Here is a 27,353-nt window from a genome sequence, read left to right as displayed (position 1 = left end):
GCATTTAAATTCCTTGTTTATCTTGTCACGTTTACATGTCCTTCATAGACAAAGGTCAAATGTCAGCCTATCTCTTCTGACAAATTGCTGCCTATTCATTTAACATGGGATTGGTGTTTATTTTTCTTTCTCTGACTGCAAAGTGAGAGGCATTGGCTGAAGGGGCCAATTACACTTAGGTAGGGGCTGAGCGGGCCCCCTCCAGTATGGATAAACCTGCCCCTTCCCACCCGCACAGCAGGGGCTGCAGGGGGCCTTTATTACACCCCTGGCGAGAGGAGATTGTGAAGTGAATTATGTGACGATCTTGCTGGAATACGGGGAGTGTGAAGGAAAGTCTGTAGGATATCTTTTTTTTAACAAAATTGAAAATAACAGTAAATGAACTGCATGCATTAAGCAGTTTTTTTAAGTTCAAAATAATTTTATTAAGTTGAAGGAATATAAGAATGTAAAAGACAGAATAATAACAAGCATAAAAGAGTTACATAAAGTATCAATGTAAAATGAATAGAGAGAAGAAATGTAATTAAAATACCGTCAGTTATAACATATACAAATAAGAGAGCAATAATATATGGAAAATCGGTTTAGAAAGTAAATTTAGATGATCTACAGTAATTTACTTAATTAAATACAATTTAGGATAAACTACATAATAACAACATAAGGGAAGTCATGGAGGTTTAGGTACTTCTTGTTGGCGAGGAGTAAGCGACAGAGAACGTCTAGCGCTCATTTCAATGAATGTCGTGACAGGTGACCACAAATGTAAACATTTCGTTTCCATGTGTAATGGATATGCAAATGACGTGTCCAGTCTGTGATTATAACAAACAGCATACCACCGTGCCTGATAAGATAATTTAGTAAAATCTTTCCAATTTTTGGAGATTTGTTGAAAGGCCACTGCCAAAAATAAATCTATGATCTGAACATTAGAGTTACAACCTACCCAGATAGGGGATAAACTTCCTAAAAAGATATGTGGTATAGAGAGAGGGTGAGCAGAACTAAAGATGGCATCGATTTGAGACCACACCTTTTCCCAAAAATCTTTATCAATTTGCAGTAAAAAAGCATATGGCATAGGTCAGCATATGGTGATGAACATGACCAACAAGTATCTGGAAGATGAGAGTGTTGTGTATTAACAATTAATGGAGAAAGTAAGAGCCTATTATATATAAAGAAAAGTGTCTGTGTGGTGTTTGCAGCCCTAGAGGATTTTCTAATTTTAAGCCATATATCATCTCAAAGGTCTACAGTCCAGGAAGATTCTAAATCTTTTTCCCATAAGGTTTCTACTTTGGTTTTTTCTCTTGACTCAGATGAGGTATGAAGAAATGTATATATGACAGATGCCTTGGGATTGTTAACAATAAGGGATCTCAATTCATCACTATGAGGAGCGGGTGGTGCAGAGGGTATATAATGTGTATGAGCATCTTGAACAGCTTTCAATAAAAGAGAATATTTAGAACTGAGATTAGAAGGCAAGGGGAATAAGGTGCGGACCTGTGTAAAGGATAAAGCTTGACCGTTGTCATATAATTGATGCACCCAAATCAAGCCCCGTTGTCTCCAGGAATTCCTGAAAAGAGGTTTGTTATTAATCACAATATGTTTATTATGCCATAAAGGAAGGTTAAGAAAAGAGGGTAAGGGAATAGGCGGGAGTATTTTAGAAGTAAATATAATTATAGGGGAAGATACAGACTGTGGTTTACGCATACATTAAGCAGTTTTGAAAGCAAGAATTAAACACTTTTTTGTAATTCTGAAGTGTGCTGGGAACAGCGATTTTAAAAGGATCAAAACAAATCAAGGCACTTGAATTGGTGATGCACAAATTATAAATATTCACAGAAACCTGATTTACTCACATTATCAATCACTACATAATTTCAACAGTAAAACGGTATGTCTGTGAAAAGTTGGTGGCCATTTCAAAGAAAATGTGTTATCTGTAAATGGTGATGCACTACAACATGATGCGTTAGTTACATAAAAAAATCGCCACTCTTGTCCAATATAGGTAGGGGGGTCACAAACGTTTGTGCTTCTAATAAATGGGTTGTGGTTATAAAAGGTTTGGAAAGCACTGCTCTATTTTGTAACGCTGTTTTTAAAAGGAAGTTGTCACTGTAACATTCTAACTGATTGAATATGTATTAATTGTGGAGTGCACCCTGAATGTCGACTTCACAATATTGTGAACAAAATAAAAAATAAAACTATTGACAGGTAAGTGAGTCTAGGTTTTTGCACCTGACTACGCATATATGTATCTACACGGTACATATATCTTCAAGGTACGTAGAAGTGGAGCCAGGAATAGTAAATCTATACTTCCTTATATGCGCTTACTTTTGATATTTTGCCCTTCGATATTCTGTCTATGATATTCTTATACCACGATATTGTTGCTGTTGATATTCAGTTGGTGTTGCTATTCAGTACCCATTTACCTATTAATTGTTTTACATAGACTAACTGTAATGTTTTGTTTGTTTATTTCGATAATGAAACTCAAATAACTGAAATTTTGGGGGGGTTTTGCTACTTTACTACTCCTACTGTGAAATAATGCATCCGGCAGAAAAATATGTGATCCACAGGGTCCCTTTATTCATTTTTTTATCTCATTCATAATATAAGCCCAATTATTTTGAGTAATAATAAATCGGTAGCGGCTACTACTGGATGGGAGTGGTGAGTCGGGAGGGGGAATTTTAAAAAAAGGACTTACCTGGAATGGCCGGCCAGCCTCCAGCTCTACTCCTTCCTCTTCCATCTTCCTTCTTCCTGTCCTTAGCAAGCAGTTGGAAGCACCCGGACAAACGGGCTCCCCTGGGCCAATCACAACGCTGCAATGAAGTAATGTGCAATGCAGCTTGGTGGAGAACATGCGAAGTGCAAATGACTGTTTGGCCGGCCCAAGAGGGTCGGCTAAAAAGTCATGCACACTTAGGGAGCGCAAACCAATCCCCCCTGCTCTGGCCAGCCCTGTCCCTCCACTGACTGCAATAGGAAAAATAAAATGATAGTGGCAATATGTTATTATCATTTTATTGTTCTTTTTGAGCAGTGGGGCAAGGCGGAGGAGCCGCCACTGCAATAAATATCTGTCTGCAGCCCTAAGAAGCCGCTTTGGCAGTAAACAAATGCTACATGGATAATCTATTATTTGTTCTAAAGTTTGGATATGAATCATTAGTTGCCAGTCAGTGCCACTCCACACCTGTGCCTAAGAGGAGAAAGGCAAGTATTGGAAGGTAAGTATCTCTTACTTGCCAAAGCACCAAAATGTGGTTCCATGTCAAATTTAATACAGCAAACTGAATCTGCTGTTAGGATCATGTCATCAATATACTTCATTTTAGATCAGGGGTGTCGAACGTAGACACTTGGATTTAGCCGAATCTTCAAGATAATCGCCAATTTAGATCAATTTCTATAAATGTATTTTATGCATATATCCCTAAAATGTGCCATCAATCATATTGAATTTGCATTTATATGGCGCTTAAAACCCCTGATGAAGTGTTAAAGAGGTTTCTGGCAAAAATCACACTGCTCCGGAACCCAAGATTATAGGTTAGCCCAGTGTATATTGTGGTTAGTCTTGTGCTCTCAACAAAACTTTTCAATACATTTGCTCCAGATTCTTTGTGGAAGATTAAATGAATAGGGGTATGGTGAGATAGTTAGTGTGGCCTTGCATGAGTTCAAGTAGATGATTGGTGGGATTAATAGACAGACTAAAGGAAATAAGATATTTTCCGTGATCCTCGACACATTAAATGTGCCTGGTCCAGAACATCTCCAGGTAGATGCCGACCCGGAGAGTCCATGTCCAAACACGGAATTATCTCCCCTCTGAATTGAGGAACATGGAGTGACCCAATCTGAAGGGTTGTCAAGATAATTTGTTGAAGGCATTCTACCCTTAGTATTGACATTTAGGGCAGGGTTTTTCCCCATTTGTTTTCGGACAGTCCTTTTTTATTATATATTCCCTGACAGACGCAGTCAACAGGATACATGTCGAACAATGTTGATTAAAAAAAAGCCCATACACATAACAGTATGTTGCCTTAGCTCCCCAAAAAAATGTTAGTCCCTAGAATCAATTAGATTCCCATATATGGGCTAAAAAAACTATAGAGGCATTGAAACTCGGGAAATAAAATGTTCAAAATACTAGCTGAAGATGTTATCCTTGAAAAACCATGCAATGAATAAAGTGTCGTGTCACTGTTTGTTTATAGCACTTGACTTGTTTTCGCCCTGCTCCGAAGCTTGCAGTATGGATCTGTCTTTTGTGGCTATTGCGTGTAATTACGATGGTTGAACGTCAATCTTTGTCAGGGGCTCTGCAGCTAATGGCCGATAACAACTGTTTCATTGCCCTGAGCTCAGCACTGTGTACAGTCAATCGTCCTGAGCTCAGACATGAAGTCATGCATTAGTCCAATCCGCATTCGTTTTATTGACTTCCGGTGTCAACAAAACTTTCTCGGTATGCTCAGCCGTAATGGCGCTCGACTCGAGAGCAGTCACGCGATGAAAGGCAGCTGCTCTGAGAGAGATGAAATGGCGCAGGCAGAAATTCACCCGAAATGTCAAAGAATTGTTCTATTACTGTTTAAAAGTGAACTGGACAAGCTTTATCCACCCCTGAATCTTACCAGAGAAAGCAAAGGGAGACAGTCTGGTTTGCGGTAGACCACAGTCACCACACGCAGTTTTAGTCAGGTCGGAGGCGGGATTTTAAGGTATGTTTGCTTATAGTGAAGCTGGAAACTTAAGGCCATACACTGCGCATTTCCACCAAGTGCTTTACTTCTATGGATTTTGGAGGATGTAGGTAGGGGCAGATGTATCAAGACATTGCGCTGTGGCGCAAAGAAGCGCAAAGCCTTGACATGGTATTTGCTTTGGAGGGTAACACTTTGTTGCTGCAAAGTTTCTCTTTTTGAGGAGCAATTAGAGCTCTGTGCTAGTTTGTGCTACATTGTGTCATGGGGGGTGAGGGGTTCATGGGTGTACTTGGGTTCTCCAGTCCTCCCACCCATGGTTTCTGTCGCAAAGCCAAATGTACACATTGTATATAGATTGTCGATTCTGGTTTAGTATCAAAAAAGTAACGCAGTATGAGAAATGTTTTAAATTCTCCTGCCATATATCATACATTGTATGTGAGCTGCACTGCACAGCACGCATCCAATGTGAATAATGTTAATAAATTGTGTAAGAATGGGATGCGTACTTGAAGTCTACCCTTCTTGTACGAAACCTATAGCAGACAGCACACACACCTTTGAAATGTGGTGATAGGGTGTGAGTGGTGCGTGCTGCAAGGCATCCTTAAAGAGAGTAAGCCTGAGCGGAGTTTGCGGCTGGAACTCCACGAAATTGAAAAGGAACCCTGCCATGTGGGGCTCCGCAAACGGCGAAGTGCCACTAGAACATTGCTATTCGCAGTAATTTTCAGCGCCTGGTGTTTGTCCGCGCTTTGAAATGATTGCAAACGACACCATAAACAGCGCAAGCGGGCGCTGCTTCCTTTCTGCCGCTCGAGTAGAGCAGCAGGTTTCTCAACACAAACGGACGGTTTCTCAACGCGAGCGGTCACAAGCATACGTGGCCCCTCGCATTGAGAAATCCAACCGAATGCATTGAGAAATCTCCCCGGGAGGTTGATTTCCCTCACTCGCGCTCTCCAACTTGACGTTGACAAGCGCGAATGAGGAAAAAGCTCGCCGGCAGGTGAATTTTCCTTGCGCTCACCAACTTGATGTTGACAAGAGCAAGCAAGGAAAAAAATACTCCACTCCGCTACATGGAGCGGAGTTTTTCAGAACTCCACGAGCTCCATGTACCGCGGAGTCCGGAAAACTCCGCAAACTCCTAAAGCGGAGCGGAGTTCACCTCCCAGGGTTAAAAGAGAGCCAGCACAGGGCAGAGAGCAGCCCCAGGCCATCTTTAGTAGACATGGCTCTGGGCTGCTCTCTCCCCTGGTGCAACGCAATGAAGCAACTTTAATTTTCTGTGCTGCATTGCCCTGTTGTTCAAATGGGCCCAGTATTGACTTGCCTATGTGTTACAGCCTTCTATTAAGGGCATTAACAGTAGTTGGTCCACTCTGGTGAAGGCATTATCTGCTGGTAATCGCCTGTCTGCAATTATGGTGCTGACGTCGAAGACAAGACCAATTAACGGCTCTTAACTGCTAGCAACATGTGAGCAAAATGATTATTAGTACCCCCAGCCCACCCACTCTCACCCCCAGAAGTGTCCTTAATGGCAGGGGCATTCTCAGCATTCCATAGATGTGTCCAGAGTGAAATGCTCATAGTAATAGAGGCAAACAGTAAATAGTGCCGCCCCCCCCAAAAAAAAAACAGAAGCCAGGTTCTACAGTGGATAATTTCAGGACATTTTGGGGTCCTATGGACGGCCTAACACGTGGTGTGGAGACTGCTGCATTGTGCACAAAAACACAGCAGAACAGTAGGTGCCTGGGCAGGGCCTGGCAAAGATGCTCAAACCAACCCCACTCAATTGGTTTACTTCGTTCCTCTCTGATTTATTTCTCTCCACTTGCCATGCCCCGTCCCTCTTTCTCTCTCTTGAAGCCCCCCACCGCCTTTCTTCGTCTTTTGCGATCAATTTCGGGGACCTGGAGTAAATGACATGGGTCCAGCAGTGGCCCCGAGCTTTAGCAGTAAAGGGCCCATGTTACCACGGCTCGTGGCCCCCTCCCTACGCCAATGCGGCTTAGTTTATTCGAGGGGAAATTTGCATTTTAAAGTCATGTTATTCAAACAACGCCATTAAAGTGCATTTCAGTTCTTTCTGACATCATCACAAGGTTTTAAAATCTGTGCTGTGGTCATTCCAAGGCGAGCAGCGCATTTGCATTGACGATTATTGGTGACCAATCAATACACGTATCGATCTTAATTTTCACTTTGTCCAAAAATCAATGGAAATTGTACCCAAGTGGACCTGTCTTCCCACCCACCAAATCCCATCCGCTGTTCGTTACATTACTTTGTCAGGTAAGGGGTTATGTATGTTTTTAGAAAAACGCCGATTATACCCACGTCCACGCTGCCTGTGGGCACGTAGGTACTCGTTTAGGAGTGCGTGGGGCACACGAGAGCTTAGATTCCCAACCACAGGCGTAATATTCAGCAAATTACTCGTCTTTGAAGCAGCAAGAAGTTAACCCACCAGGCAGCATTCCGGAAAATACAACCGTAAATGGCAGGCACACGCTGCTTTTAACCCTCGCATGAACACTTAAGCGCCTTTAATTCTCATGAAATATTCACTTGCCCGAACTATCCAAGGAACATCAATCTTGCCTTGGTTTGTAGAGAATAAAAAAGCGCCACGGACTGCTAGTACACGAAAAGCTGCTCAGGTGTGAACCCTCGAGTCGCAGGTGCACCATCCCTCCCTCCCCCCTCCCCCCCCCCCCCCCCGCCCAACAGCCTATTCGTGGACAAATTGTGTAAAACAGTACAAGTCGGAGCAAACATTATTCTTCACACAGTTTCGACAGTTCATGTGCGCAACATGTCAGACTAATTCACCGAAACAGGCGCTGGGCGAACCCTGTGCTTTCCACGTAGAGCAGGTTCATATGATGGCTCAGTGAGTTAAACATCGCCATCAAACTTGCAACTAACTGTCTCAGGATCATTTTCGTCTGTTTATTTTTCTGGGGTAAATAAAGAAAGTGGCAGTGAGTTGGGTCAAAGCTAGCACCTTTAGTCTAGCGCCTAAAGACACATTCTATGACGTGTGATACCTAATTAGATCTAATGATAGTACGACTATGAGACGGTTAGGCTCGGTTTTCAGTAACAGTATTCAAACTGCTTTAGTACTCTACCAAATAATTTGGTGTGCAAACAGGTGTCAGTTGCCACACAAATAGCAATAGACTCGTTTTTTAAATAGCACTTGCTACCACCGTTCTGCCTCCACGAAGCGCTATAAAACTTGCGCTTTTATTACCTTACACAATGGTACATTGATGAAGCTGTAGGTACATGGCATCGCCCCCTAGCACCCAATAACCTCTCAATTGCTAACACTCACTGAAATACTGAAGCCCAAAAACGGTATGATAAATCAGTAGCGCTTACATGCTCGAGCTTGTCCTTGCGGCGCAGCCAGACGCTGGCACTATAGTCCTGGTGCTTGACGGTGCTGTAAAAGTTGGCCCCGACTCGGGCTGGCTCCTTGGGGCGGCTCTTCATCTTCATGGGCCGGAAGACCTCCTGGGGTAGCCATTCCGCCTTGAGGTCCATGGTAGCGGGTACCGCGGGGAGACGGTGCCGGATGGGATTCCGCAGCCCCGGGGAGCGAGGGCTGCCGGGGGTCGGGCGGGGAGGTAGCCTGACTAGGCGGGAGCAGTGTGTGCAGAGACACCGGGCGAAGCTGCGGCACCAGCTGCCACCGGCGCTGCTGTGGGAGGTTCAGCCCAAGGAAAGGGTTAGTTAGATGTATTGTGCAGGAGGGCAGGCGGAGCCCTAGTACTGCGAGAAAAGCCAGTCAGGAGGGTCCGGCAGCAGCCAGGGCAGAGGGTGATGGGAGGGGCGCAGCGTGGGCACTGCAGCAGCGGGACTCTGCAGCCCTGACTGCCAGCCTGGGACTGCGCCTCTGCCGCTGCCAGCCCTCACACTCTCAGAGATGCCCCAGACGCTGCATCCTCTCGGGCAGGACAGGGGGGCAGACCAGGAGCGCCTCAGCCCCGTCCCACTGCTGGACGAGCAGTCAGCACCCTGGACAGCGACCAGGGCGAGCCCGACCCCGCCCGGCTGAGTAACAGCCCAGGACTTGAAGCAGATAGCGGCTGTCCACGCTCAATCCTCGTTCGAATTTCAGCGGTACCGCATTTGGGAAAACGATGAACACGGTCTGTAAGCTAAACAAAATGAACCCAGAACCTGTTAAATAAAAGCAGCTCGTTCGGTTCTTTAAAGCTGTTTCCAAAAGGATGGATTCGACTTCTGACGCGTTTCTTGCTATCCACACTTGGATTTGTACTTATGATATTTTTGTGTTAACTGTCATTAAAACGAGAGCACCCGTGTCGTGTTCACACAAGGGTTAAGTGTGACCTTTCACTTGGAATTCCCTTCCTACTTCAGAATAGAAGTAGAAGTTTTAATAAAAATCCAAGCAGCATTGTTAAAGCCAGTAGGTAAGGGAAAACTGTTCTCCATTGATTGCGTGCGTGGATGGGTGAGTGGATGGATGTTTCAGTGATTGAATGAATGGATAGATGAGTGAGTATATGGATAGGTAACAAGAGTGATTGAGTGTGTGGTAGGATAGACGAGTGCATGGATGCATGAGTGTGCGCATGAAACATTTAAGGAAACAAGGGGTGTTTGGGAGCAAGGGCTGTGCGTGGGGACAAGGTATAGTGTTTGGTGACTTTTGGGACAAGGGGCCATGTATGCTAAGTGCATTTTTATAGAACATCCCCCCATCCGTACGTTTCTTATTCTGGGTGCCCTGTGTTGTGCTATATAGCTGTGAAGTGGTGAGTAAAAAGGAGCATCGCATGTCCATTGCTGACTCATTATTCACCTAATGGCCTGCTTAGAGACTCTTTCAAAGTCCCACAGTAATCCTGATGTGGCAAATAATGAGTTAATGCCTAGGCCTACTTTTGTAAGCAGTGGCAGCACAAGAGCCTGAAAAGAGCAGGGTCTAGGGCAAAAGCCCTAACTGTGACTCCCTAATAACGGTTCTCCTGGTGCAAAACGTCCATATTGTTAGACCTGGCATCCTTGGTGTGAACTCCTTGGTGTTCAACGATCCTGTTTTAAAGACTTTGTTTTTCCTGGCTTTAGGACTCTGCACACTTTTCCACTTTACCATTGCTAACCAATGCTAAAGTGCTTGTGTTCTCCCCTTAAAACATGGGTAGAATTGACTTATACACAATTTATATATTTAAATCCCTAATAAAGTGGCACTACCTGCGCCCAGGGCCTGTAAGTTAAATGCTACTAATGGGCCTCCTGCACTGATTGTGCCACTCACTTAAGTAGCCCCTTAAACATGTCCCAGGTCTTCCATTGTAGCTTGTGTGTGCAGTTTTAAACTGCCATGTCGACCAAGCAAAATAAACTTTCTGCCAGACTCAACCCTTCCTTTTAATGTATATGTCACCCACAGGATAGGCCTGGATGGCCAACTGGCAAGGTGCAGTGTATTTAAAAAGTAGGACATGTGATTTTAAGTTTTACATGTCCCGGTAATGAAAAATTCATTTTCACTACGCAAAGCAGACCTCACCTAATGGATAACATTGGAGTTATCTTATTACATTTATTACATTTAATGAACTGTAACTTCGAAATTGGAAAAGGTAACCAGTCCATTTTTGGTGTCTTTGGAATTGTGATGAAAAATACTCTCTTATGGTAATGTCTGATTTATAATTGCCATTTTGAAAACGCCACTTTTAGAAAGGCAACACTTGGAGGTTGACCCTATTGAAGTAGCGGTTGGACCACCTTCAATGTACAATAAAAATATGATACTTTGTCTGATAATTATTCATTCAATACTATTTTCTCAAACAGATCAAGAAATGTAATTAGCTTGACCGTGTTTTTTGATTCCCATGACTTTAAATTAATTCAAAATTTTAAAATTTTTCACAATACATATTCGTTGGATAACATAATCCAAAAAGTTATATAAAGCATTTGCCCACATTAATATGAAATAAACACCAATTGTACATACAAAAATAACATGTTTTCATTAACACAATAACAATAATGTACCAGGCATCAATTTCAAAATACTGGATTTTCCTATTAGAATTGAAGATCTAAACTCCTAGGCTGTTTGCATAGACCAGGGGTTGTAGCAACAAATTATTTCTAAAGCTGCCTACGCACCTATTATTCACTACAAGGTTGCCTAAGTTAAGTTTGCAAAAATCAACCAACTTCCGAATACCTTCAGGTCAACACGTTTAAAATCCCTCGATTTTGGGTCCTGCTCAGGACCAGGACTGGGTACAACTCTCTTTAAGTTTTCAATATTGCTGTAAAGGGCAAGATGTAATCTGTAAACGCACTGATTCAGGGTGATGGGTTTGACTGAAGTTTTGACGTACACCAAGTGCTGTAAGTATCGATCTTCAGGATTACTCCTATTTATCATGATAGCGTTTCTTATGGACTGCAAGTGTTTTTCCTTGTGCCGATTTTCTTTTCAATTGGTCATTATGCGGTCAAATCTGAGCAGAGAAATCTCACTATGGCTTGTTCCTTCAATGCTTTCTTCAATCATTGGGCTTGCAACATTGTGGCTTCCTATTAATGGATTTCACAAGTGCTCTCCTCAGCGGTATCTGCATTCGCCGGCTTTCGCAGGGATCTGGTTGAGGAAACAGTGTCAATTAAATAATTCTCAGACAAGGGATCATATTGTTCTTGTACTTTTAGAAAGTTGCCATTTTTCTGCCCTATCAATTTAGTTTGCAAAAGGGGAGTTGACCCATTAACGTCACTGGGACCTGGGTAATTAAGGCACTAAAAGAGAGGGGCCCCAGTAAGTACACACAAAATTATTAATAAACCACAACTGGTAATCTAAATATATAGACAAAGGAGTCAATCTGTTAACATTGTTTTTATTACAATGAAGCTGAGCCCAAAATTTTTTGGTAACAATTGATGTAACAAAAATTATAAAATCTTTTAGGTTTCCGTGCCCTGGGAAGGGGGAAGGGAAGTGTATAGTGAATAGAGTGAGTATAGGGAGGGGTAAGTGACATATACACAAGGTCCACCCTCTGAAAACGAGCATCCTCGGTCTGTGTCCCTGTCTTCTGTCCTGATGAAGACCCCACTGCAAGGGATCAATTCAAGCCTGCTTCTATAAAGGGGTCGAAACGTCGACTATTTTTCTGTTTTTCCAGCTTCATTTCAACATTGTGTTATTTATTACACTCATGAAGTCTGTTGTTTTCTAGGCTACAATTGAACCTATGGTCATTTATTTCTAAGTTGAAGTACTTGTGTATATAATATTGTGTGGCCCTTGTTGGCCCGTGTGTATATGTCACTTACCCCTCCCTATACTCACTCTATTCACTATACACTTCCCTTCCCCCTTCCCAGGGCACGGAAACCTAAAAGATTTTATAATTTTTGTTACATCAATTGTTACCAAAAAATTTTGGGCTCAGCTTCATTGTAATAAAAACAATGTTAGCAGATTGACTCCTTTGTCTATATATTTAGATTACCAGTTGTGGTTTAATAATAATTTTGTGTGTACTTACTGGGGCCCCTCTCTTTTAGTGCCTATCAATTTAGTGCCTGCAGCCTGTCTCTGGGTCACATGATTATGTCTAGCTGACAGTTCGGCTTTGTATATTACTCCTACACAGCCACACACAATAGTGAGCTTAGATCTTCCGGGATGGGAAATCACTGACAGGATGGGAGGGTGGAGCTGGGCACAGCCCTAATTATACTTGAATAAGCTGTGTCCTGCGTCCACACAAAGGGCTGCATACCCTCTGTAGGTAGTCTGGAGGAAGGGAAGGGGAGGCAGCAAACCTGTGCAGTTCAAAGTCAAGCCCCTAGAAGCTAATCCCACTTAAAATGAGGCACCATGTACAAATATTGGATCTTAGACACCAACTCTTCAGTACACTTCTGGACCTGTGAAGTCTCTGCCAGAAAGAAGGACTGCTGTGCTGCTGAAAGGACTGCCACTCTACTAGACAGCTGCCCTCCTGCACTACAGCCTTGCTGGACTGCTGCCTTGCGGGAATGATGCTCTGTTTCCCATAGGCCCTCCTTTGTTAAGCCTGACTGCTCTGTGCCAACTACCAGATCATTGTCTACGGGTTAATTTGGGGCTTGCTTCTGGCGCACTCTGACAATGATTGTGGCTCCTGCTTGAGTAGAGTTTTACCCCCTTCCCTAACCAGGAACCCCATTTTTAACACATGTACACTGTGATAGGTAAGTGTGCAGTTCTGGTGGCTGGACACATGTGTACTCTTATGAGTGGATCAAAAGAAGTGCCTCTCTGCCATCTTACAGAACCACGGTTCACCAGTATGTCAGAGTGGACAACAGGGAGTGCCTCCAGGGGCAAGAAAACCTGTGATACCTAGGGAGCTGAAGCCAGACAAGTAGACTAATGAGTAAAATATCCTTATGGAACAATGTGAGTGTATGTTCAGAGATCATAGGGAACCCCCCACAATAGCTTCACCTAATCAGTAGTGGAAATGCCCCAAAATAATTGGGGGAAGGTGGGAGTTCCAATGAAGGGAGTAGCAAGAATCAGAGGGACTCTCGTCAAATAGGAAGAGTTGTAATGCAAGGGCTGGTACAAGTTTATTGTGAAGTTTAAATACCTAAACAGCCGGGGCAGGAAGGCAGGAGCAATTCTTGTCCACAGGAGCAGTCCTAACTGGTCAGCTCTCGTACAGAGGAAGTTACTAAGAAGCTGCTCTTCTGGGGCCGCACTTTTTTGTAGACTTTCCCCTATTAGTAGTTGGCTTGAAGTATGCTGACTGAGTGTGTGTGAGATGGAGCGGTTCCACCTGAGTGAGCTGCACTATAAAAGCATAGCTTGCTGGCCTTCAGATATCCTGTGCACCAAATTACAATTCCATTGTATCCTATAGCACTTGTAATACGGCGGACAGGATATTCGTCACATTTGTGACAGCGCATCCCACCCCCCAAACTCATACTAAGGCCCTTAGTAGGGCATAGGATGTGTGGGTTTCCTTCTTAGACATGGGAACATTAGGTCAATTTTGTAATACAATTATTACTTCACATGGATACATTTTTAATACCCCAAGCACTTTTATATTGCCAAGAGTAGTTTATCCAGTCATGCCCATTCAGTATGTCTTGAGATTGTGCAATGCTAAGGAAGCACATGCTTCCTACCCATGTCTTATCTGTGCCATTTCCAGAGTCTCCTCCTGGGGGCATTAGATGCAGTGGGAGAGATCAGGGGTTGAAAGTAGTAAGCTGATGAACAATCATTAACTTCTGGCATAAAAGGAATCCTTTTCTCTTGGCTCAGCTCACACAGAGGCAGATACTTATCTGGATGAGTTTGGGTCTGGCTTCTACAAGGGAGTGCATGACTGTGGCTTATATAAAAGCTCTTGACAGTTCTTGCTTGCTTGTCACTCTCAGTGTTGGACCCCCTCTGCCCCTGTTCTTCATGCAGAATAGTGTAAAACACTGATGAATGTGAACTAATAGAAAAACAAAAACCGAATGACCACATTGGAGGAAAACAAATAATGGAAAAACAGTTTTAAGGCATGGCTATTTTAAGAACATACAAATATATTCAAAACTAAAGATAAGATTTTAAATTAGAGATCACTTTAAGGGAAGATCCAACATTGCATTAAACTTGGGTGGAGTGTTATAGTTGTGAACGTTTTTTGGGTTCAGAAATAGGTGATGTTTCGGAGTGATGAGGGTATTTAGGGGTCAGGGATGGGTGGAGGTCAGGGATAGAAAGTGTTTTTTATAGTTCAGGCATGGGTGGAGTTTTTGGTTGGTGAAGGTTTTCTTTAGGGACTAGGAATTGGAGGATTTTAGGGGTGTTGAGGGGTCTTTTAGGATTCATGGATGAATGGAGTTCAGGAGCAGTTAGTGGTTTTTAGGGTTCAGGGATGTTTGTTAAGTTTATGTCAATCTGTATATCACACTAATCACCCAAGAGGGTATTAAGGTGCTTGGGCAGGTGTGTGATCCCCAAGGTGCCTATATGAAGAACCAGTTCTTCAGCTTCTTTGGTGAACTCAAGAAGTGAGGAGGACACTCTGATGTGTTGAGAGTGTGATGTAGGAGAACAAGCGACCTCCAGTTTTGCTTTTGTGGATCCCGGGAGTGCATGTGAGGGAAAGTGAGGCAGAGCGTAGGTGTCTGGTGGGTTGGTGAAGTGTATGTGGCTGTTCATGTATTCTGGTCCTGTGTTGTGTAGTTCTTTATATCTGTGTCCAATGAAACAATCAATCAATCAATTAGTATTGATAAAGCGCAGCTTATCACCCCCTCGGGGTATCCAGGCACGGAGGTCTCGCCAGCCTTTAGTCGAAGAACCAGGTCTTGAGTCCCTTCCTGAAGTCAACGAGTAACGGTGAGGTTAGAAAGTGTGGAGGGAGGCAAGTTCAATGACTTGGCGGTGAGGTAGGAGTAGGAACAACCTCCACTGTGGCTTTGGCAGATGCGGGGAACGTGTGCAGGGTGGCAGGTCACAGCTGTCGGGCGGGTTGATGGAAGGTCAGGCAGCAGTTGATGTAGGCTGATCTGAGGTTGTGGTAGGCTTTGAAGGCGAGGGTGAGCAGCTTGAAATGTCATCTCTTCTGGACTGGGACCCAGTATAGTCTTTTGAGGTGGGGTGTGTTGCTGGTCCATTTAGGAAGGTTGAGGACGAGTCTGGTTGCAGTGTTCTGTGTAGTCTGTAGTCGATTGAGGAGTTGGGTGGTGGTTCCGGTGTAGAGTGCATTTCCATAGTCCTGTTGCTTGGTGATATGGGCTTGTGTGACGGTTTTCCTGGTGTTGATGGAGATCCATCTGAAGATCTTTAGTATCACGCAGTGGATGTGGAAGCAGGTGTAGGATACTGTGTTGACCTGGTGCTCCATGGTGAGTTTGGTGTCCAGGTTGATGCAGAGGTTGCAGGCTTGGTCCGTCGTGGTCGGTGCGAGACCAGGTTCTGCGAGCCACCAGGTGTTGTCCTATGGTGAGGTGTTCCCCCCGATGATAAGCACTTCCAAATTGTTTGTGTCCAGTTTCAGGCAGTTGGACTGTATCCAGTTGGTGACGTTGGTCCTGGCGTTCCAGAAGATAGATTTGGTGGTGACAGGTCTTCGGTGACAGAGAGGATGAGTTGGCTGTCGTCAGTGTAGGAGATGATGTTCAGACTTGGGACTGACAATGTTGGCCAGTGGAGTCATGTAGGCATTGAACAAGGTGGGGCTAAGTGGGGAGCATTGTGGGATGTCCCAGAGGATGCTCTTGGGTTCGGAGGTGAAGGGTGGTAGGTGGATTCTCTGGGTGTGTCCTGTGAGGAAGGAGGCATTCCACTTAAGATCTTTTCCTTGAATGCTGATGTGGTTAAGTCTTGTGTTGAGGGTGTAGTGGGATACGGTGTCGAAAGCCGCTGAGAGGTCAAGGAAGATCCGGGCTGCTGTCTCACCTCATTCAAGGAGGGTTCTGGTGTCATCAGAAGTAGCGATCAAGGTGGTCATGTAGCTGTGGTTGGCACGGAATCTGGATTGGGAGGTGTCAAGCAGGTTGTTTTCTTCCAGGTGTTCGTTGAGCTGGCGATTGATGGTTTTTACAAGGACCTTGGTGGGGAAAGGGAGTAGCGAGATGGGGGTGATAATTCTTGACTTTGCTGGGGCTGGCAGAGGGATTTTTCAGGAGAGGTTTAACCTCTGCATGTTTCCATGCGTCGTGTGTGGTGGCTGTGTTGATGGATACGTTTAGGATGTTGGTGAGTGCACTGCTGATTTCCTTCTGTTCCAGGTTGAGTATGTGGTGGGGGCAGGGTTCCAATGGTGCTCCGGAGTGAATCAAGGTCCTGATGGCTGTCATGATTGGTGCTGTGAGCAGTTTCCATGCGGTGAGCAGTTGGCAGTGGGTGGCGTTCATGGGTGTTAAAAATTGGCTGAAGTCAGTGTATTGTTTGTCGAAGTTGCAGCAGATGTCGGATATCTTTTTGTAGAAATAGTCCGCCAGGCTGTCGCAGTGGGCTTGGGAAGACAGGAATGTGTTCTCGATGGCTGAAGGGCAAGAGAGCTCTCTGACGATGCTGAAGAGTGCCTTGGTGTGATTGGCACTTGCTTTGATGCAGTTTGTTAGGCTTTTCCCCTTGGCTTTCTTTGAGGCGATGGTGGTAGTACCTGAGGGCCAATTTGAAGTTGGTGTGGTCTGTGCGATTCCTGCTGGAGTGGCTTGCACTCGTATTTGATTGTCCAGAGTTCGGGGGTGAACCCGCTGGTGTGCTTGCTGGATCTCTTGGTGTTGGATGATTTCCTAGGTGCGATTGTGCCGGCGCCGTTGGAGTTCCAGTCAGAGAAGTTCTGGATGGCCAGCTCCTGGTTACTGGTGGTGGCAGACTTGGTGGTGTTGAGGGCGGTGTCCACTGGGTCTCAGGTTTTTGTTCCATCAGGGTTGCGAGGGGTTGGGGGTCTTGGTGGTGGCTCCTGATGAGCCTGCGATGGTTAATTGGACAATGCCTGGGTCTGACAAGGTTAGCTTGGTGACATGGCTGAACTTGACATTGTCACTGGCTGTGAAGATGGGTCCAGTGTGTGTCCTGTGCAGTGTGTGGAGCTGGTGACCAGTTGCGTGAGGCTGATGTTGCTCATGATTTCCAGGAGGTTGGCCGAGTTGGTGGAATCCGGGTTATCGAGGTGGAGGTTGAGGTCGCCGAGGAAGATATAGTGATTGGAGTCGAGTGCTAGGTGGGAGATGAATCGGAGATGGAGTTGCATCTGCAGGCTAGGGTTCCTCTGATGATTGTCTTTGTGTTGGTTCCAATTTGGAAGTTGAGGTGCTCCATAATTGATATGGTGTCATCTTCCTTGGTGGTGCATTAGAGGGTATTCTTGTTTATGATGGCGATACCTCCTCCGTGCTTATTGGTGTGGACACTGTGTATCATCATGTACCAGTGGAACATTGCAGCAATGATGGCGGAGTTAGAAGATGGAGTCAGCCAGGTCTCAGTGAATAATATCACGTCGAGGGTGAGGGTAGTGCTGGTGTCCCAGATTTCTGTGTTGTGTTTGCATAGAGATCAGGTGTTTAGCATCATGCACATGTGCTGTTTGTTCTGAGGGATTGAAGGTCGGCTGGATGGGAGTGGTGAGGGTTTCTGTGTTGCACATGAAGCAGCAGTGGCGGCAGGTGAAAGATCCTTCTGTAGTTCATGGAGATGAGAGGCAGCAGTTGTTGTTTCGGTGTCTGGGAGCCAGGGCCAAGGGCTCGGTGGTGGTGCCGCTATGGACGGCAGAAGGTCGCAGCCACGCTGCTGGTGACTGGACCCTCCATTAGGTTGGTCCTGGGGAGAGAGGGTCCCTGGGAAGCGGAAGGTGGGCTCGACTGGATGGTGGGAAAGCAGCGAGATGGAGTGACTCACTAATACAAGAAATAAACAAACTAATCTGGCACAAACAAAAACAGGCAATACAGGAAATGAAAAGTTAGGCTTGGCACACAGGAAACGGGTGATACAGGAAATGAAAAAGTTACAAGAGATACAGTAATGAAAAAGTTAGGATGGCACAACAGAAAATAGGCAATACATACAATTATGCTAACCTTGCATACAGAGCATGAATAGAGTGCGAAACTCTTCAGGGGCTGGGCTGCAGGAATAGGCGGCGTCAGCAGGGGAGACCTGTTCGAGGCAGCAGGCGGAGCTGGTGCCAAGTGTTCAGTTTTAATTGGCTGCACTTAGAAGTGGGGAGCAAGTAAAGCTTCCTGAGGTACTTTGTGATGTGGGTGCAGTTTAGGAGGTCAGGTCACATATGAGTCTTGAGGTGGTGTTCTGGAAGGTCTGGAATCTGTGTAGGAGTTGCTTGGAAATTCTAACATAGAGAGTCCTGTCATAGTTCAGCCTGCAGGTTGTGAGTGTTTGCGTAACAGTCTATCTGGTGTTCTGAGGAAACTATTTGATGATCTTTCGTGGCTTTCATAGGATGTGGAAGCAGGAGATGCACACTGCATTGACTTGAGCTGTCATGAGGAGCTTGTCATCTAGGATGATCCCTAGATTTCAAGTGTGGTCTGTGAGTGTTAGTTCAAGCTCCAACGGCCACCAGGCAGAGTCCCATGGGGAGGTCTTGTTGCAAGAGACCTGTGTTTCCATCTTGTGGGAGCTGAACTTCAGGTAGTTGGTTTACATCCAGCCTTCTACCAGGGTCATGCAGTTGGTGAAGTTGGTTCCTGTGGTGGTTGTCTTGTCCGTAAGGGAGAGAATGAGTTGAGTGTCGTCAGCTTAGTAGATGACGGTGATGTCTTGTAATCAGATGATGTTAGCAGGCGGTGGCATGTATATGTAGAAAAGGATGAGGCAGAGGGACGATCCCTGTGGACGTAGGGGTGAAGGATAGGGGTGTGAGGGTCTTTTACATTCACAGGCAGCAGAATTTCGTGCTGGTGAGGCTTTGTAGAGTCAGTGATGGGTAGAGTTTAGGGGTAGAGAAGAGTTTTTAGAACCCAGTGATGGGTATTTAGGGGTGGTGAGGGATTTCAGCAGTGAGGGATGAGTGGATTTTATGGGCAGTAATAATTTTACGGTTCAGGAAAGGGTGGAGTTTAGGGTGGTGAGGGGTTTTAAGAGTTCAGGGATGAGATTTTCAGGATTCAAGTGTGGCGGAGTTTAGAGGTGGTGAGGGATTTTTAGAAGTCAGTGATTGGTAATGTTTGGGGTGGTGAGATGATTTTTGAAGGTTCAGGGATGGGTGGAGTTTAAGGATGGTGAGGGGTTTTAAGGGTTCAGAGATGGGTGGGATTTAAGCATAGAAACATTTTTTTAAGCTTCAGTAATGGGTGTAGTTTAGACGTGGTGAGGCTTTTTATGAATCAGGGATTGGTGGAGTTTACTGGTACAAAGGACTTTCAGGGGCCATGAATGGGTGGAGTTTAGGGGTCAGTGAGGGTTGCTGTTTAGGCATGGTGAGGGGTTTTAGAGACAGGGATGGATAGTGTTTACGGGTTATGAGGGGGCCAGGGATGAATGGTGTTTAGGGATGGAGGAGAGGTTAGTGAATTAAAAGCAACTGAAGTAGTTGCTTACAATGTGATAGATATCATTCCTAAATCACATCCCTTAAATTGAAGAATTGGAATAAATACTTCAGAAAAAATGTTTCTGAAATAAGACTTGCAACCATAGCATTTACCCCTTTAAAAACAAACATTAAAAACGTTTTAAAAAAAGGCATTTTATAAATTGGTTTCTATGAAATGGTATGCTCCATTTGTCCTGCAAATATCCTTTAAACAGTGTAGGTGAAATGATTTCTCATTAATTGTGTTCCATGAAAACATGTTACTATGAAATCCCTTACAACCATTAAACATATCCCGCTATGTAGCACTTTCTGCTCAGACCACTCACAAAGATGGCTGTCAGTTGGCTGAGGATGATGCATGCTAATAAAGATCTATCCTGGTCAAATCAGCAGTAGCTCACAGATGCCCCTCGCAGACGTCACTTCCTGTGGATCCGAGATATCCCTTATAAACAGTAATTCTTAAGGTTGCCTCTCAACTAGGTCACGTCCTGCATAATGCCCTCCTAAAAATGTCTGTTTCTTATCACAGTCCTCAGAGGCATCATTTGCAATTAAACGTGTCCTAATTCCTTCTGAATAAGTGTTTCACCAGACAGTACTTCTGTCTCTTGTGCAGTTGAACTTTCATACACACATGCAGCTTAGGAAATGGAAACATTTTATTCGAACGTTTATTGAGTTTTACTTACTACAATTACATATGGCAAGGATCTTCTTTTGGGGGGAGGGGTTGAGGCGCTTGGCTGCTGCCTGCTCTCATTATCTCCTCCCTGGTCTCTGCTAGTAAAGAGAGCCCAGGACAGATTAAGGCACCCCTCTTAGCTTAAATGACCTTTCAGTTTCCAGCCTCACAGCATTTACCGGGCTGTGTTCTTACCCCAGGAACTAAATGGCACAATAAGCAGTCAATGGCTTAAGGGGGTTCTCCCAAAGCATCTCTCTTTGTATATTTGTATACTTATGTTCATTTCATTCTTCATATTTGTGTACTTATATGCATTTTACAAGTCTTTAGATACAGCTAAAACTATCTTTAGCCAATGGCTAAAAATGCCTGTGAAGGTTGTGTTCCTACCCAGACTTCTCAGTCAGGCACTCATACGAGTGCTGGGTTGGAATCTCTCTAGTCGGCAGAGTGGGACCATGTGCAGGAAGGATGCAAGGATTAATATTGTCACAGCCAAGCTTGCATGCATCTTTGTTCAGGTGTTCCACTACTAAGCCCCATTAAGATGCCATTTTCCACCTCCCAGTTGCAATCAGCCAGTTTTTTTGTGCCGCTTATTTGGACTATTGTACTGCAGGTAGGAACTGAAAATATGGTATTGGGGCCTCTGCTGGTAGAGCCGTGCAGCTGTTGGCAGTAGGACTCCTGTTGGTGATATGGGCAATACAGTTTTCACACATACAAAACAAACGCACACACACAGCTCTAGCTCTCACGAGGACCTTGCGGTGGCCCCTACACACACCACCCATATTTGGACCAGGAAAAATCCAATCTAATTGTATATGGTGTATGCCCTCACAGCGCTGGATCAGTGATGTCGAATTGGTATAAGGAGCCGGCACTGTAAAGTGGTTGGGTCCTGGCCTTTGGCTATTTCCTATTTATATCAGGGAACACTCAACCGCTCACTAGCAATGATGGAAGGGACAGCCATGACCGCCCCTGGTGAGGATTGCCTGCATGTAGAGTCTCTCCCTCAGACAGGGCTGGACTGGCCGTACCGGGCATCGGGCATTTCCCCGATAGGCTGGAAGGGTGGGGGCCGGCTTTGGTGCGGTTTTGTTACTGGGGGCGGTTTTGCAGCAATGCTGCACTATCAGCAGTGCTTCACACTTGCACCCCCTTCCTCCCCAGGGACTTATCCAATAAAATTGCCAGGGCTGCTTTGAGTTCCCAGTCTGGACTTGCCCTCAGGGTCCGTGGGGGGTCAGTTAAAGGATCCCGACTGACACACACCAAAATTTCTAGGCCAAGCGGTCGGTGATTGGCCATGATGAGTTCATCCAAATGCTACCATTAAGGGAACACATTTTTTCTTGCAATGTGTAAATTTATAGGCGTGACAGCTGGCACTTTCACAGAGGTGTACATCGCTGAGCCTTCATGGTCCTCGCAGACCATTGGGTGTTTTGCAGACAGGTTAGCTCCCCAATAATGCAGGGGGGAGAATTAGGCAGAAAAGAGCCACCCCTTTGTAGGTGTGAGCTACCCTTATAGCTTGATGTTTACCCTACTCCCAGAATAGAGATTGGGAGAAGCTTAGGCAGGTCAAAGGAAGACACAAAAAATGACAGTAAAGAAGGGAATAGGGCAGGAATGCCACAAATTGATGCTGGATCTTGAAAATTGAGCAGGAAGTCTGGTAAGTGATTAATTAAAAAAGAGGCATAGCCAGCACATCCATATATGAGGGCAGCACTTAGGTGTACACGTTAGAAGCTGTATAGACAGGTTACATACTGTCTGTGATCAAGGTCTGATAGGAAGGGCAGAAGAAAGAATGGCACAGGATGCTGCAAAGGAAAAGGCAAGTTTGCACAGCACACAAAAACATTCAGTTCTCTACACTGAACTAATGAGAGAAAAAGGTAGTACAAGAGAAGGGTCAACAAGAGAATTAAGTGGTTGGACTAACAAAGAAGGGGAGAAAGAACATAAAGCACTGTCTACAAAGACTAAGGGAAGAAATGAAGTAAAGAATGGTTGTTATGGCAAAGTGTGATTGGGCGAGAAATCACCCAGGCTCCAGTCCCATAAAGGTGCACCCAACAGAAGAGACAATAGATAGCAGCATAGTAATACGAAGGAGTAGGAAACAGTGGCGGCTGTTACTTTCAGCAGGGAGGGAGGTGGACAGGGCCCAACCACACACATAAACTCTGTCTCACACCATGCATTCACACACATACACATGCACACACATACACACATCCATTCACAACACTTATTCCCAAATATTAATGCATGCACACACGCACCAAACATTAAAAATAAAATCACACTTACCTACGCAGCTCTGCCTCGGACGTCCCGGAAGGATTGCGACTGCTGGCTTTCCCTCATTGGCTGACCTAAGGTCAGCAGATGAGGAAAGGCAGCAGTGCCTCACTTGTCACAGAGAAGGGTGGGCTCAGTGAGACTGCTGGCCCCACCCCAATCTGTGACGAGGTGTCAGTGATTGACACTCAGCTCTGGGCACTTCAGGGCTTAGAACTGAATCGCCCAGGTCCGAAGCAATCAGTGACGCTCCCCCTCTCATCATGGGGACTTGTGGTGCTTTGGCAGGCTGCAAAGGTCACACCTGCAGGAGCTGTGACTTCTTCAGCCTGGTAAAGTTCAGTCCAGGCAGCCAGGAGCCTTAGCGCATGCCAAGCTCCTGGCTGCCTGACCTGAAAATATAGAGTGTCTGTCAGGTTGGTCTTTGCTCAGACTGACAGACACTCTTCTTTCTGGGATAAAGGTGAGGGGGCGTGGCCCCCACCCCATTAGGATGGGGAGCGGCGGTAGGAAAGAAGTCAGGGCACCATTAATTTCAGTGACAGATGAAGGTGATTAGCGCAAGAAGTCAAGTTAAACAAATGCAAAAGGGGGCTTTTAAACACTTTTAACACAATGGCAGAAGATGTCAAGTACTACTTGCACCAGAAATGAGGGAGGGTCCAGCCACAATTGGCAACAGACATGAATTCCATAGCAGTGAAGTGCAGGCTGATAAGCTGAACAAATGTGAACAGAGGCTAGCGTGACAGATATTTCTAGCCTCATAATTAAAGGCAGCTGATAGGACACAAATTACAGCGTAATAGCACCTTGCACACAGTTCTGCAGGCATATGCCTGACTTCATGAGGCAGCGGGCTTTTTCCTCTCCCAAAGCTAAGGCCAGTTTCTTCTCCTGAAGTGCCAGGGTGATCTTATTTCCCTACAAGGCAAGAGTACCGAGTTGTAGCTTTAGGTTTCTCTCTGCTTATCTGTCCTCAAATTCTGATCGGGTCAAGCTGTGAGAGGATACACTGCACCTTGCTCTAGACATGGAAGTTGACCTGGATCCTACGGGCACCTATGCTTTAACGCATTTTTCAGACCAGTCTCCTCCTCAACCGCCATCTCTTCCTCATCCTTTGCCCCATCATCCTCTTGCTTTTGTGTGGTGGAGTGTAGCACACCGACTTCCTACCATGCTCTGAGGGCTGTCCGGTTCTCCTTCTTCTTGGACTCCTTAGCCAGCTTTAGCCCTCTCTTATTACATAGCTTCCTCAAATCTGTCATGTTGAGGTTCTCAAAGCTGCTCAGATCCACTGCCATTCGTTCAAGAATCACAGGTGCAAAATAGTAAAGTAGGAATAATATTTAGGAAAAAATAAAAACATGGGCAATTAAAAATCAAAGGTCAATTAGGAAAAAAAGTTAACTTTTTAAATTAAAAAAAAATCGTTTTATTAACAAAGCTCAAGAGACCACATCATTCAAAAACAGTATCATAAGTACATCAGTTGTCTTATATAGAGAATCAATGACGTTGTATTCATGGATGAAGCAGGCCCGCCTATTGCCACCCAGCTTGCCTCTATTCCGCCGTCCTCAGCCCTCTATACCTTCTCCATGGCATCCACACCCTCTCCCATTTCTTTGCGCACCCTCTACTTTTGTACACAGTCTCCTCAGCTCTCTGGCACCAATCGAGGTCCTGTTTCCACTCCTCCACCTGTGGGGGTGCAGATGCCCCCCAGCTTCTGGCGATGTTGCGCTTTGCCACCCCTGAAAAAAGAAGTTGACTTTGATGTAATTTTACAAAAAAGGATTTTTCAAATCATTGAGTTGTACTACAAGACACAAGTCCGGGACTGAAGGCTGAACACCAATGTGGGAAACTGGGGTATAAGTTGGGGGATAGGTGCCCACCTCATTTAACAACCGTATTCCCTGTTAGGATGAATCATGTAAATCACAACATTAACCTGAGCTCAACCCTCTAGTAAGTATGGCACAGAGCAGACAGGCTTTACTCAGAGGCAATGTGTAAAGTATCTTGTACTACCAAAAAAGAAATAAAGTCAAAACAAAATCTCAAACTAACTTAGAAAAATAGATTACATTGTAATAAATCAAATGACACCAAATGACAAAAATCCAATAAGTGGAACCAGAATTATGAATTTTTAAAGTTTATGGTTCAAAATAGCACCAAAAGGTGTTAAGCTCTAACCAAGGGCATCAGGTTGACATGATCGATACGTAGGCACAAGTTAAGGCTGGCCACGATGGAGCACAGATCATATACAAAAACCAAGTTTCACCCAGTTGGAAGTTTCACCTTCAGATTTAAGTGCATATTTACAATTCTCCTGCGGCTCTTTTACGCCTCCGGGGGGGCCAGGCTGCCTGTAGCCTGAAGAGGGTCCCACAGTGCTGGATACCTTCTCTGTGAATTCCAGCTGAAATGAAATGAAATGAAATATATTTTTGTATAGCGCATGGCTACCCGGAAGCATCCCAGCGCTGCGGAGTTGACTAGAGGGCAGATGGGATTACGGGAATAGTCATGTCTTGAGATGTTTACAGAATGTCAATATGTTGGTTTCCTTATGGATAGAGAGGTGAAGGGAGTTTGAGAGCTTGGAAGTGTTATAGGAGAAGAGGTAGCCACCCGTCCATGCTTTACAGCTGAATTGTATTTGGTGCTTCAAAAAGCTCCGAGCAAGAGCAACCTGATCCTTAGGCTCAGCAGCAAAGCAGCATTGTCGGATCAGCTTGGCACGTTGGCCTAAGTCCTCTGGCTGTGTTTGAAGCCAAAAAGTTTCGAATTCCCAGGTTTCAGGTGAAGTTAGGGGGAGTACACTTTGACATCAGCCAAGAGTCCATAACCTTGGGGACAGCACTTGACAGTCATAACTCCACTCCAGCAGAGGCCAGAAGCAGGGATCAATGATTGTCCAGTTGGAACTGGTCAGCTGGGCCGTTGCTGTAAAGACCATTTTGTAGCTTGCTATTTAGTCCTGCCTTACAACTCCTGGAGTCCACTTCTTTGCCCTTGGTAGAAGATGGAGAGCAGGTCCAGTCTTCTAGGCTCTTCTCAGATCACAGGCAACAGGTCCAGTCCTCTGCTATTCTTTTACAGGTTCAGAAAGATTTCTGAGGAGGGTAGTGTAGGTGCCATATATATGCCTGAGATCAGTCTGTGAGTGGGAATGACTCCTGACCCCTCGATAATCAATAGGGCAAAAGCTCTAAGGGGAGCTCTACCTGTGTGCCCTACTACAAACAATCCCACAGCTCCCCTGTCTCAGTAAAGCCAAGATAGTGAAACCCTTCTCCCTTTGGCAGAGCTTGTACGCCCACCACAGAGGTGCGGCCAGGGAAATGAGCAACCATTATCAGTGGGTATTCAGGACATCTCCTTTCCCACTGGTATTGGTGCCTGCCTGCCTGACTGGAGGAACAAAGAAGGGCCCTGTCCAGGTGTCAGCTAACATTTGCCTGTGACAGAGTAGGCCTTTTCGAAGTTAATCAAGTTGCTGGCTGGGAATAGCCCAGATGATCGTTCTATCTCTGGTACAGATCACAAACTGACACTCAAGGCCTTTTTCTTAGCTCTGAGAGCAAGTTCACACGTTATTAATCTCTTCCATGCTCATGACGAGCCCAGCTCGTCATGAAGCGCAGTGGAGCTGTGCTCATGATGAGCTGGGCTTGTCATAACTGCCGCGGCGCAATTGATTCCCCGCCTGTGCGGGAGAATTAATCAGTGGGCGGGGCTGTGACGAGCCCAGCTCGTCATAAGCACAGCTCTACTGTGACTCGTGACAAGCTGGGTTCGTCACGGGCACCGCGGCACCCCCTCCCCCGCGCCTTGGGGGAATTACCCCCATGGCAAAGGTGTTCAGCGGGACATTCAACTCCTGGGTGACAATTGGAGGCTCATGCAAATGGGCCTCCAGAGTATTTAGGTAGGGAAAGGGTAACTTTCTAAAAGTACCTTTTCCAAAATATGTATTACAAATCCGATTTATATGGTGAATTGTGCTTGTAATAAATATTTCAAACAGTCCAAAAATGAAAATTGTGCCTGTTTCCTAGCAGGAAATAATATTATTAAACTGTATTCCAGTGCTTCATGTAGAAGAGTCAACCTTGCTACAATGAAAATAGCTTTACGGGCCTTTTTACGGTAAGGACATGTTTAAAATTAAACTTTTACGGGGGCGTGGCTAGCAGCCGACCGAGATGGCGGCGTAGCTTAGGAGCTCTGTGAACAAGGCGGCTCCATTGCTTCAATCCGACCACTAATCTGGCAAAATTGTACCTCAAGAAGCTGATCCAGGAAGGGGAAACCGAGAGGCACCGTCCGCCACCACTCCGAAGCAGATCCGACGTGGGAAACCAAGCGTGGAGCACGGTGAAAGTGCGGGCCTTTCCACGTCTCGGCTACACCGGGTCTGCGCTGTACCGCTGCCCAACCGGAAGTGTCCACGAG

Source organism: Lissotriton helveticus, chromosome 6, assembly GCF_964261635.1.
Source record: "Lissotriton helveticus chromosome 6, aLisHel1.1, whole genome shotgun sequence".
In the NCBI taxonomy this organism is placed as follows: domain Eukaryota; kingdom Metazoa; phylum Chordata; class Amphibia; order Caudata; family Salamandridae; genus Lissotriton; species Lissotriton helveticus.
This window is presented reverse-complemented; position numbering follows the sequence as displayed.